This window comes from Bombyx mandarina, chromosome 12 (genome assembly GCF_030267445.1).
Source record: "Bombyx mandarina strain Sakado chromosome 12, ASM3026744v2".
NCBI lineage: Eukaryota > Metazoa > Arthropoda > Insecta > Lepidoptera > Bombycidae > Bombyx > Bombyx mandarina.
In genome coordinates this window covers 9180063-9193430 of record NC_143219.1, presented here as the reverse complement: position 1 = coordinate 9193430, position 13368 = coordinate 9180063, and the positions used below count along the sequence as shown (strand labels likewise).

The 13368-nt window shown below is 36.0% G+C and overlaps 1 protein-coding gene across 1 annotated transcript in view; it reads left to right on the top strand.

Moving 5' to 3' along the window:
* Window positions 1-376: 376 nt before the first annotated feature.
* The window catches only part of LOC114247987 (uncharacterized), a 35215-nt gene continuing 22223 nt past the window's right edge, over window positions 377-13368 (top strand). The window contains exon 1 of the mRNA XM_028181088.2: window positions 377-609. The gene's annotated coding sequence lies outside the window, so the exon portion shown is untranslated. The remainder of the gene's footprint in view (window positions 610-13368) is intronic.

Below are 13368 nucleotides of genomic sequence, written 5' to 3'. Positions count from 1 at the left end.
TTTATGACCGAACACAAGTCAATTCGAGTTACAATTAATATTAACAATTTAATAGAAATCTGAATTTTTCAGTGACAAAGAACTGCGATTTTTAAATACAATTTCTTAGAATATTGATTATTTTGTACAGTTTTCTCAGTGCAATGTACTCAACCAATACTTCATAAAGCTACATTGTGAAGAAGCGAAAGTAAAAGAAAATAATCGGGAACAGGTGTCAAAGAATCCTTTTATATCGCTCCCGACCACGCTCGCCAATGGGTAGTCGTAAAAACTTACCACTTCATCGAGTGGGTTCCCTGAATCGGGGGAGAGTCGGGCGCGATCGGGAAACTTCGGGTAAGCTCGGAACGTTTGGGCGGGAGGAAGAAAATTCAGTATCGAAGCACCGCGCGCAAGGATTGTCGTCTCTGTGTTTCATTTCCGATACTGTGCAACATCGTCAACTGAGTTCATTGTTTAATTTTTTTTGATAGTGATTTTTTTCTGTTTCAGTACTCACGTGTGGTTTATTTGTGTTTACAGTGAAATTGAGTTGTGAACAAAATTAATTTAACTTCAACGAAAGCGATGTTAGGGTGTCCCATTAAAAGTGCGACACTCACTGAGGTAAGAGGATAAGGTTCACAAATTAAATTAAGAATGTAAAATTTTACTTACTCGTACTAAAAGTAGGTTCTGAGACTATTCAAATGAAATTCCTTCAACTATACTACACCATAAAACTTACATTAAACTGTTGGCAATATATGACATCCCCAATGCTAAAGTCGTAGCATTTTACCAATTTTGTATAATAGTATTACTGATTGTAATTAATTATCTTCAACATAATTAATGTTATGAGTATCTTCAGAAAAAGAATTTACATTTTTCACAAAAGAAAATCCTAAGGCATATTTTTTGTTTTACACGCGGTAAAAGAACTTCAAAGGGATTTTATTCCATAGAATATACATATTTTGAGTTAACTTACAATTTTATAATCCCCAAATGCTTTATGAGATTCGACAAAATAATTAATAGGGCATTACCTTTTTTTTTAGGTCGATACATATTTTTCTTTGACATTCCTCGAAGTTGCCTGAGGATCAAAAGACTAAGTAAATATTATTTCAGTAGCTTATTTGTGACTTTGATGTCTTTAAATATTATTGATGATTATGTTTATACATATGTACTTATTACTAGGTAGCTTTACGGACTACATAGATTCATCCATGCGAAATCACGACTAGGTGCTTAAGAATACGAGGATTGAGTAGAAAATTAATAATATATGTGAGAGTATGTTTTGTTGTTGCTTAGATAGATGGACCAGCTCACGGACCACCTGGTGTTAAGTGGTTACCGGAGCCCATAGACATCTATAACGTAAATGGCGCCACCCACCTCGAGACATGAGTTCTAAGGTCTCACTTGTTTTACAGTATAACGGCTGCCCCACCCTTCAACCGAAACGCATTACTGCTTCACGGCAGAAATAGGCAGGGCGGTGGTACCTAACCGTGCAGACTCACAAGACGTTCTACCGCCAGTAGTTACGCAAATTACAATTTATCGTGTTTGATATTTAATTTACACGATGTTATTCTTTCACCGTGGAAGTCAATCGTGAACATTTATTTGTTAGGTTCGTATTCCGCATGTGTAATCCGTGTTAGGATTTTTTTTCCATTTAGTGATAAACATTGTTACATTTATATTTTATAAACTTAAAATATATTACAGTTCACCGTGGTGATTGTCTTGCTTAAACGTAAGCTCTCATACATCTCGAACTTAGTGTATGATAAAACTGTACAAATTTGAAATTAAAATTAATTTGGGTATGTACTTTTTTGTTTAAAATAAGGTACAATAGACTGTTTAATTAGTAATACGTGAATAATAAAGGTCCCGCCCTGCCCAGTATTTTATACGGCAGCCCCATTCATGGCTTGATGAATGCGTTGTTACTTGTTTTGTTAATCTTTAAGGTCGACAATAACAAAGATCATTGGTCCCTTTCAGCAAAAAATTCCTTCGGATAATTTAAATTTATTCAATTCGGTAAACGACGGTGTTGGCTTTTTTCGATCTATTAATTATTGTATACACTAAATATTTATATTCTTTCAAGATACAGATATAGATACAGACAAGATATAGATTTGTAGTCGTCGTGGCCTAACGGATAAGACGTCCGGTGCATTCGTGTTGAGCGATGCACCGGTGTTCGAATCCCGCAGGCGGGTACCAATTTTTCAAATGAAATATGTACTCAACAAATGTTCACGATTGACTTCCACGGTGAAGGAATAACATCGTGTAATAAAAATGAAACCCGCAAAATTATAATTTGCGTAATTACTGGTGGTAGGACCTCTTGTGAGTCCGCGCGGGTGGGTACCACCACCCTGCCTATTTCTGCCGTGAAGCAGTAATGCGTTTCGGTTTGAAGGGTGGGGCAGCCGTCGTTACTATACTTGAGACCTTAGAACTTGTATCTCAAGGTGGGTGGCGCATTTACGTTGTGGATGTCTATGGGCTCCAGTAACCACTCAACATCAGGTGGGCTGTGAGCTCGTCCACCCATCTAAGCAATAAAAAAAAAAAAAAAAAAAAAGATACGAAATACTTCCAATTACTTCCCGTTAATCTCATCGTGAACAATACTTTACTACAACCCATCAAACTTATCAAATAGCTAATAGCTATGCTAGCTATGTTATGTTAGCTAGCTAATGAATCAATGTAACATTAGCCCGACTGCTTTAAAAGTAAGGGTAAAAAGCGAAAAACAAGCTATGTCAGAGATAAGGTATAGCAGGCGGGAACAAGCAAATAAATTAAATATATTTATGTGTAACGCTTGCGTTCGAACACTATTATTTAAACTATTAGTTTGTATCTGCTGCAATATTTTTAGGAATCTTTAGGTATAATTTAATTGAAAAAAAGATATGTTCACCTTTCTAGATAACGATCTCTCGGCTCAACTAGTCTTATTAGTGGTTATAGGGACAATTCTATATATATTTTGGAATGATGTGGCTTGTGAATTCTTCATTTATGTTGTACTAGCTGAATCGGCAGACTTCGTAGTGCCTCAATCGATAAATAAAAGTCCTAAACTTTTGTATAAAATAAACTTATTATAAAACAAACAAAAGGAATCCGTCCGACGGGTGTCCCCCGTCATCAAAGTAAAAACAAAATTGTTATTTTTATTTAATTCCGAGTATTTTCATATTTATCTACCTTTTAAACCTTCTCTGGACCTCCATAAATAATTCAAGACCAAAATTAGCCAAATCGGTTCAGCCGTTCTCGAGTTTTAGCGAGCCTAACGAACAGCAATTCATTTTTATATATAGAGATTACTAAAAAGAAAAAAAAAACTTTTTTTTTAATTGAGAATATGTTTCAAATATTTCGTCTCTTCGGTAACAAGCATTGCAATCGAGTGATTTCTGCATTAATAGCCGTGCCACGTAGTGTAGTAAACGTTGTATAGCAACTGAACTGTAATGCCTTCGAGGCAGCGACTGTCTAATTGGAAACTCTGCACTGTTGCAGTGGCGTTGTGTTCTCCTTGTCAATTTGTACAAACGATCACTTCGACTATAAATCAAAGGTTGTATTCGAAATAAAAACAAACGATTTTATCTCTTTCTGTTGCTTTATTAATGGATCGCCAACTTTAATGTTGCCGTTTCAGTATTAAGTAATCATTGAGTTAATCATAGTTCTTGCAATTCCAAATAGCGGTGCATTCATTTGGTTTTAAATATCTAAGCTTTTCGAATTATAACATAAAAATCGTCGCTAGTTACCTTGAATGTTGAAGTTATAATTTCATAATTTTGTTGTTATTCTATGTGAGATGAAAACACGACCCACCTGGTATCAAGCGGTTACTGAGTAGGTTATAGAGACAACGATGTGAATGTCACCACTTACTACGATACAAATGATGTTGAGGTATCAAATTGTATTTTAAAACGACTTTGGGCCCTTAGAACCAGAAAACATGAATGATTTGTGGCATAAATGGGTACGATGGTAGAACATGGTTGGTTGTTTTTTTTTTTTTTATTGCCCTTGTAGGCAGACGAGCATACGGCCCACCTGATGGTGAGTGGTTACCGTTGCCCATGGACTTCAGCAATGCCAGGGGCAGAGCCAAGTCGCTGCGTACCGCTAAAATTGTTCATAAGTACCTACATCTTATAATCAGTAATAAATCAAATACCAGTAAGTATCCGAATATAAGTAATTTGTGGGTTTTATTTTACGCAATGTTGTTTCTTCACCGTAGATGTCTTGAAAACACGTGCTAGATGTCTCGACACCTATTGGGCGATTGATTCTTAGATCTTATATAATATATAAATAAAAATGCATACTTCTGATACATCCTCATTTGTTAGAGATAAAAAAAATTGCTCAATTAATCGCTTAGCTTTTGTGCAACATCAAATTGTTATGCTTAATATAGAATGCGGTGAACCCTGTTGTTACTAACCAAGAGTAATGTAAGTTGTCAGGGATCAAATCCTATGGCAGGTACCAATTTATCTCAATCAATACGTAGCTAAGTAAGTACCGTGTTCAAGGCTGCCATCTACAATAACGGAAATAATACTGTATAACATTTTATGATCAAATCAAACTAGCAATGTATATAATTTCGGAATCTAACTTTATTTGTACTGAGTGCTTCTTCAGTTATGCCTTAGCGCGTTTTGCTTTAAAAAATCCAGTTAAATGCGGTTTTTTTAAATACTTACGTTAATAGAGTGTTAGAAGGCTCAAGTCCTGGACAAAATTTAAGCCCATGCATATTACCTGAAGCTAAATAATTTCTAAATATATCGTTGACTGTAAGAGGCGTATGGTTCACATGAACGCTTTCTTGTCTGGTATTGTTTGTTATCCTTCTGAGATTTTCTCCCGTCTATTTGGAACTAGCTCTCGACATACAAAACTGACTTTTCTGATCTACTTATAGTTATTTCATGAAGAATGATTGCCGCCTGACCTTTCCAAACCTTAACAAGGGTTACCGGGACAAGGTTTCGCTTGTGCTACGTTTGTTGATATAAATGAAACATTTGTTCTAGATTCTTCCATCTATTTTATGAGAGATCACTTTAAAATTGTTGGTTTGGCTCGCTTGCCTTTGCTATTTTGATTAGTTTTGTATGTACTTACCTAAATAATCAACAGTTGAACACGATACTCGTAATATGCGTGGAATCGTAGCAAAGTTCACACAACCAATTCCATTCGAAATGAAGTGAATTTTCAACTGGAAAATTGTGTTTCCAAACATAATGTTATAATATATGCCAAAATCGAAGCACGCTAATTTGATAAGTTATTGAACAAACGTCCAAGCTACGTAACCCGATGCATATTTCATGGACTTTTATTGGGACGTTCTGAAGTTGTGAATGCACGGTCATGTACCTACGTTTATTGGCTACAATCGTCTTCATGAAAACTGTCCACTGAATTTGACACTGGGAATCGATTTTACGTAAACTGTAGGTTCGAAAGGCTTGTAAGTGAAATTTGCAGTTATTAGCATTGTATTATCCATACGGATGTATACATACACGGTAAGGACTAAATAAATAGATGAACACTAAGCATAAATTAAATCTTTTCTTTTTTTCAACTTTTTAATTACTTTCAATTTGGAATACGTATATTATTTTAAAAACTTCTTTCGATTTTTCGCCACTTTACATATTTTTTCCTGTTCATTATTTAATTATTATTACAATATAGAATGGGTTGATAAAGAAAATAGAATTGCAGTGATCGCCTTGCACAAAGTGGGTGTGGAGCCATCGGTCATATTCCAGACACTTCAAAAGCTTGGTATCAGCCGTATATTCGTATATATTATTATCAACAAATACAACAACACTTCGTCTGTCGAAAACCAGAAAAGATCGGGGCGACCGTGTGCTGTTAGAACTACAAAGGTTGTTAATGCTGTTAAAGACAGAATTCGTCGAAACCCCATTAGGAAGCAAAACTCTTTTTGCGAGAAATTAAGATTCCCGCTAGGACTCTGTCGCGTATTATAAAACAAGACCTGAAGCTCGGTGCTTATCGTCGATATACAGGACTTGCCCTAAATCAATCTATACAATTAAAGAGAGTAGATTGATCAAAATGCCTTCTGTCGCGATATGCATGTGAAAGGTACAGAAATATCCTTTTTACCGATAAAGTGTACGCTCACAGTTCTAAAGAAGCTGCTCAAGTGGTCGGAAAGGTACAACGTGGTCATCATCCTGCGTCAGTGATGGTTTGGTGGGGCGTGTCTTATCAAGGAGTCGCAGAACTACATTTTTGTGAAAAAGGAGTGAAAACTTCAGCCAAAGTGTATCAAGATACAGTCTTGGATCATGTTGTGAAACCTCTCAACAATACACTTTTTAAAAATATACCGTGGACTTTCCAGTAGGACTCTGAACCTAGTCACAAGGTACGAACTACCCAAGCCTGGTTTGAAAGCAACGTTCCGGACTTTATAAGAGCTGAAGACTGGCCCTCATCTAGTGCGGACCTCAACCCTTTAGACTTCGAATTGAGGTCAGTTTTAGAGAACATGGTCTGCTCTAAACGACACGGCGACTTTGAGTCTCTTAAAAAACCTTTGGAGCTAGCTATGGCCAAATTTCCCTTGGAAATAGTGCATAAATCCATAAATTCGTGGCCAAACAGATTAAAGGCCTGTGCCAAAGGTGGCCATTTCGAATAGAACATATTTTTATTTTTTGCTGTATCTTTAATAAATATATACCTAGGTATAAATTTTAATAATATTATATTACTTCATTAAAAAATAACTTATGGCTGGACTAGGTATTTTACTGGTAGGCGACTTGTGAGCCCGCACCGAAGCCATTCGCCATCACAAAGCAAAATCCCCACCCACTTTGAGACCTCATGTCTAAGTCTCAATTGTCTATAACGGCTGTTCAACCTTTCAAAAAGGGAACGCGTGTCTGCTTCAGAAATAGACATGGTATTGATATAATTATGCTAGGTATTTATGTTCGTAGGTACATTCTAATTGTTCACCGCCTGTTAGCAATGTAATTCGTCAGCGTCGTTTACAACCGACGTTTTTGTCGGACTTGCTAGTGGTTTTAAATGTTTTAAATAAACATTATTTTGCAATTCCCGAATAAAGTTTAGATTATTAGGCCTCAAATACATTTTCCTACGTTAGATCGAGTGCACATATGTGTTACTCTCGTGCTCTTGTATAACAACAATTATTAACAGCCTACATTTATCGGCTCGATTTATTTATCGAGTTACGTTTTCGAATACTGTTTACTTAACGCTTGACAGACTCGTTAAATTAGTCGAAATAATATTGACACTTCGAAAATTGTAAAGTTAAAAACTCGCACTCGTTTTTGGATTAAACATTATTGACACAGGTACATTTGATTCGCTTAAACGAGAAAATATGAAATACGGTACTTATCCGAATAAGTAGATAGATACTTTAAGTTAGGAGTAAGTAGATAGATACATTTTTAGATACTTTAAGTTACTTTTAAAATATGTTTCTTTAAAAACTATTATAGTATTAAATTATATCTTTGATCTTTATTAATCAGTCACACTACTATCATAAATAATATTAAAGATAAAAAAAAAAACATTAAGTTTTGTCATCTAGGGTAGACCGATATTGGTCAGTTTCAGGTTGCAATACTGCATAACTCTATGTAAATTGGGTATACAGTAAAAGCTCCTTATTCGCGCTTTCTTCATTTGCGTTTTCGCTATTCGCGGATAAAAAAATGCGAACCAATTCCCATGTTCGCGGTTAAATATTTCTTTATTCGCGGATCTAATCGGCACATCGGTACATATACATTGTTAATAAGGATTCCAATATGTAGGTATCCAACCGAATATCCTTTGTAAACGCGCTTTTCCATATTAACGATTTCAGTATTCGCGGCATATTTACGCAACGTATACCCCGCGAACCTAGCTTTTACTGTATGAATTTTGTTATTTTTTTTTATTTTTTTTTATTGCCCTCGTAGGCAGACGAGCATACGGCCCACCTGATGGTGAGTGGTTACCGTCGCCCATGGACTTCAGCAATGCCAGGGGCAGAGCCAAGCCGCTGCCTACCGCTTAATACTCTCCACAAGCCTCGTTTGAAGAAGGACATGTCATAGCGCTCGGGAAACACCGTGGAGGGGAGCTCATTCCATAGCCGGATGGTACGTGGCAAAAAAGACCTCTGGAAACGCACTGTGGATGACCGCAGTGGCTCCAGGTAGTGTGGATGAACTCTACTCCGGTGGCGGGAGGTGCGATGGTAAAAACGAGATGCCGGTATCATCTCGAACAATTCCTCAGAGCACTCCCCATGGAACATACGGTACAAAATACAGAGGGAACCGAAGTCCCTTTAGTTCTTCAAATTTTTCTCGAAAGCAACTGCTATGTTCCGATTTTGGTACGGTTCTCTCAAATGCATCGCATTAATGCAAATTATTTCAAATAAAACTTTTCATTTAGGTACTACTAGTGATTTTTTTTATTTGTTATCTACTTTTCATTGTAATAGAATATGGCCAGCCTCGATGGTGAGAGGGCATTATCATTCGTGAACCTCGTAATGCCATGGCCGTATCTAAGCCGGTGTAGGCAATGGCATTGATATGAACCATGATATTACGCCGAAGATTGCCATAAATCTCATTTGAAGAAATTTATGTCATAGTGCTCAGGAAACTTCATTGCAGTTATTTCAGAGCCGGATGGTACGTGGCAAAAACGATAACGGACATGAAGTCGTCGCTGTCTGAAAGATAAGACGTCCGGTGTATTCGTATCAAGCAACCTCACTATGCCGGTGTTCATATTCCGCAAGCAGGAATCTGTTGTTTTTAGATACTACGTACTTGACACATATTTATGATCGACTTCCACGATGCGGGAATAAAATCTAACCGGCGAAGTTTACAAATATGCTTCATTAATCGTGATACAGCGCATTGTGAGCCCGCACGGGTGAGTACCGCTATCGTGACTGTTTATGCAGCGAAGCAGTCATATCGGTTTGAAGGGTAGCCTCATGGTGAACGTAGGCATTCGCGTTGTAAGTGTTGACGGACTCTGCTGACCATTTTCGGGCGTGTATGATATACCATAATAAAAATTTATACACATTCACTAATTTGGCCGCAAATGTTTGCCTACATACAAATCTATGCAGTGCTACGAACCGTAAAATTGTCTTCTTGGCAATCGTACATACGTAAACACTGAACATTTCGCGAGGCCTTAATCGCTGTAAATGAATGTATTAATGTGTACTAAAAACGCTTTATAAATATACAAATATATTTATATTGGTGTAGTGAAGTTTAAAAATAGTCCAAAGTGCAATAGCTAGTCATCTGCCGAGTAGCTGGCCAGTTCGTTAGTCACTAAGGGGATTATCGTCGCTCGGCCGGACTCGACTTCCGTGACATGTTAACACATACATTTGTGTACGGCAGCCACTACGCTTGTACCATTTGGCACGTGATTCAACATACACCAACCTGCCGCAAACGTAACACATTCGATAAGTTATACATATACCGCAAAACAACATTCATTTCTGGTAGCATCGTACTAACTTAAATACGATATTCATTATGGTTTTTTGGAAATGTATTTACTTGTAATTTTAGCATATTTTTTTCGGTGACAATATTGTTACGTGAAAATGTGCATCTTTGATATAAATTATAATTATTATTTCGAATTTTGTTAATTTAAAGACAAAGGAGCTAGTGCCTAGCTTGTAAGTGAAGTCAATGGGCACTGGAATGTTGTCCGGTCACCGTCCTCGCCGAACCCGTAGTTTCCGACGAAGAGCTCGGCGAGTAAATTAACCCATAGATACAGTCCACTGAGTTTCTCGCCAAATCTTCTCAGTAGGTCGCGTTTCTGAACCGCTTGTAGATTCATGGAAGCACTGCTCTTTCTAGGGCCAGTGTTAGCAACACCTCCGGTTTGAGCCCACCTACACGCTAGGGTAACGCTGATATAGCCTCTCAAGGGTATCAGCTTAGGTAGGAAAAATAAGGAATGTTGAAGACCTCCCGCCTCCGAATTGTTGTAGAAATCGCAACGATAAACATAAGAATAAATGCTACACTCCTTTCAAATTAAGTTATTTTAATTGGGTAGATGTTTCAGACGCGAGTTCTAAGTCTGGATTGTATTGTATTACGGTTGTTCCATTCTTCAAGTCGGAGTGCATGAGTGTGTTGCGACATAAATAATTAGCATCGTGGTACCTACTAATACGAACTTTCTAAGATCTTGCGAGTTAAATTTGGTTACTTTTTTTTACTTTTGGTTACTTGGTGGTTTGGTCTGTTACTTTTGGTTATTTGGTCCTTCACCGTGGAAGTCAATTGTAAGCATTTGTTAGATACGTATTCCATTAGAAAAATTGGTACCTGCTTGCGACATTCGAATACCGGCACAGTTGCGTCGCTTGATATGAATGCTCCGGGCGCATAGGATAATGAAAGCATGAAAAATCATGAAGACTTTTTAAAATTATTGTTATTATGATCCCATAAAGTAAATGGATGATAACAATGTGGACTATAATGTTCTCTTTTAAGAGATTTTCATAGCTAATGCTTGTGATTGTAAAATTATAACGACTTCATAAAACTTTATCATTTTTCCAAACACATTTCCTACATAAAGTCAATGATTGGGAAAACGCACTAAGGATACAGGGCTTTATCCAATATTAATCCTGTACCTAAAAGCTATGTCTCGGTGGAATATTGAATAATAAAAATACCGTAACCTTTTCCAGATATGTATGGGAAGATAATAGTTTTTCGGATAGCGTATTTTTCAAATGTGGGTCGATGTGTGTTAAGCTACAGTCCGAGAGAAATATAGTCTAACGTTGGGGAATAGACGGATTTAATTAATACGAATTGGTCAATATAATCATTATAGGAGTATTTCTTATTTCATAAATGTCTTTATTATCAAACTACCTACTAATGAATAACATCTGACGTAATTCACTGAAGGTACAACGTTATCGACAAGATAAATTGATCCGAGCCCTTAATTTATTAAGAATATCATGCCACTCAAGACAGGACAGAATCTAATTATGACTTTCGTAAATTTTAATCTTCATCATTCTTCAAATTAATGAGCCGAGGAAAAGTTAATAACTTCAATATCGTGTTAAGGAAATTTGTGTTTTTTAATAAAAATACTTACTTTTGATAGTACTTCTAAATCCGGGATTATCCGGATATCCACTTTCGATAATAAAAGATTTTGTATATTATAAATAGCTTTTATAGAAATAAATGAAAAGCAATGTAGCTATTGTTTTTAAACTTCTTTATCACATGGAGCTTACGCTGGAAAAGTCGGCGTTGACAGAAACAACTGTTTAGATAGAACAAAAGGCCTAACTGGGCCACTTACACTGTCTCGCGTCGCTCTACTTTACCTTAGTACGAGTCTATAAGTTACTAGAAATACTTGAGTCCACGCAACTCAGTAGATATTATTGATAAGTTACATTAGTTTTTTCTTCGGTGTTCGCGAGTCTTAGACGTAATTAAAACTACTTTTACGCAATATTAAGCCGCTTAAAAACCGCGGTATTAAATCGTAAAATATGTTTTAATTAAATCACATAAGTGTAGTTCTTACTTTTAGTGAAGTACAACTTATAAAGTAGAAACCAGAAATTCAATTACAATCACCACAGAATTTATTTGTAAATTAAAAGATTTTCACATACACTTTTTGCAAAAATACATATAACTATAGAAGTATTTTTGTTTGCAATAAAATATATTTCATCGAAGTAAAAAAACCATATTCCGTTCAAAAATAAATTTTACTACGTCGCAGTCATTATACTCAGCATCAAAAAAGGACATGTGGTTGAGCTATAAAATTTTATGGTATGTCTCAGCATACTAGCTGATGGCTTGGTTTTGCAGAAGGAAGATAATATCACCAAAAAAATGAATTGCAAAACTTCTTCGAGCCTTACGAGTATTGCTCATAAACAATTAGTGTTTGTATATAAATTGAACTTGCTTTTAACGACTGGTAATATTACTTTGTTTTCTTGAAATTGTTTGTGCTATTATAGTCAAAACATTAATTTTAAATCATTCGTGGTCACCGAACATTAAACAGCAATAAAAATTCGAGAAAGCAATACGTAATAAAATATCCCAACTCGAAACAACGCTCAATTACGGTGTAATAAATTTATATTAACGACAGTTAAAATAGTTGTACGAATACGGTGTAGTTCGATTTGTGCTTTATACTCGTAGTAAAGGATTGGTATTGTTTGAAATGTTGAGAAATGACGCACTTTAGATTTGGCTTACGGTCGCCCTCAATATTTTGCTTATTTATACAGCGAACAGGTAACGTACTTACATACGTTTGTATTGATTCGGCCGTCGAATACCGCTGTTGTATCGATTGACTACCAATGGCTTTGAAATATTAAATTCGTCTAAGTAGTATATGAAGTTTTCATGAGATGTGAGGTAATTCAACGTTAATTTCGGTTTAGTACATTGTTTGGCGGTTCGTATTGACAATGTATTTTATTAGTATTTGATAAGTTTCCAAATTGAACAGTCGGATGCGACGCATTAATTACCTTCCGGACATTATTAAAATTATAGGTAAGTACTTCAGTATCGATAGAAGATGTTCGCTACTGAAGTATCTATAATTGAACTTAAAGTAAATTAATTAACTGTGTTGATATCACGTTACATGTTCCACGCAACTACACATTATTTAGACTAGGAGACTAATTGTATTTGTAATGTAATTTTATGTTGAGATGTGTTCCAGGAAACAGGGATGTGAGAATACATATTGTAAGAGATCTCGAGCTACGTTCTAAGAAATTGGTTCACGATGCCTAAAAAAAACAAAAATAGGTTTTCTATTAGTTGTTCACAAAATCGATTAGCATTTTTATTGACAGAATTATAAAGCTCAGAGCCATTGTAAGAGAGAATAAATAACACAAAATTTCCTAACAAGCTTGTTTGGCAATACCAAAGCCCTTAAATGTTTACCAAGGAAAACGTGTAGCAAGTTTAAAAAACACGTAGCGGAAAGGTTTGAAATAGAAATTAAGCATTATTAGCATTCAGTGGTTCAATTTGATGGCAACACCAAAATGGTTTAAAAAAGTTACTTCTGATAACTGCTGTCAAGCTGGCTTCCGCTCGAACGATGTTCTGTTTAAGATGTGGTATCCCAGCAACCAAACCAAACGGCCAACCAAAA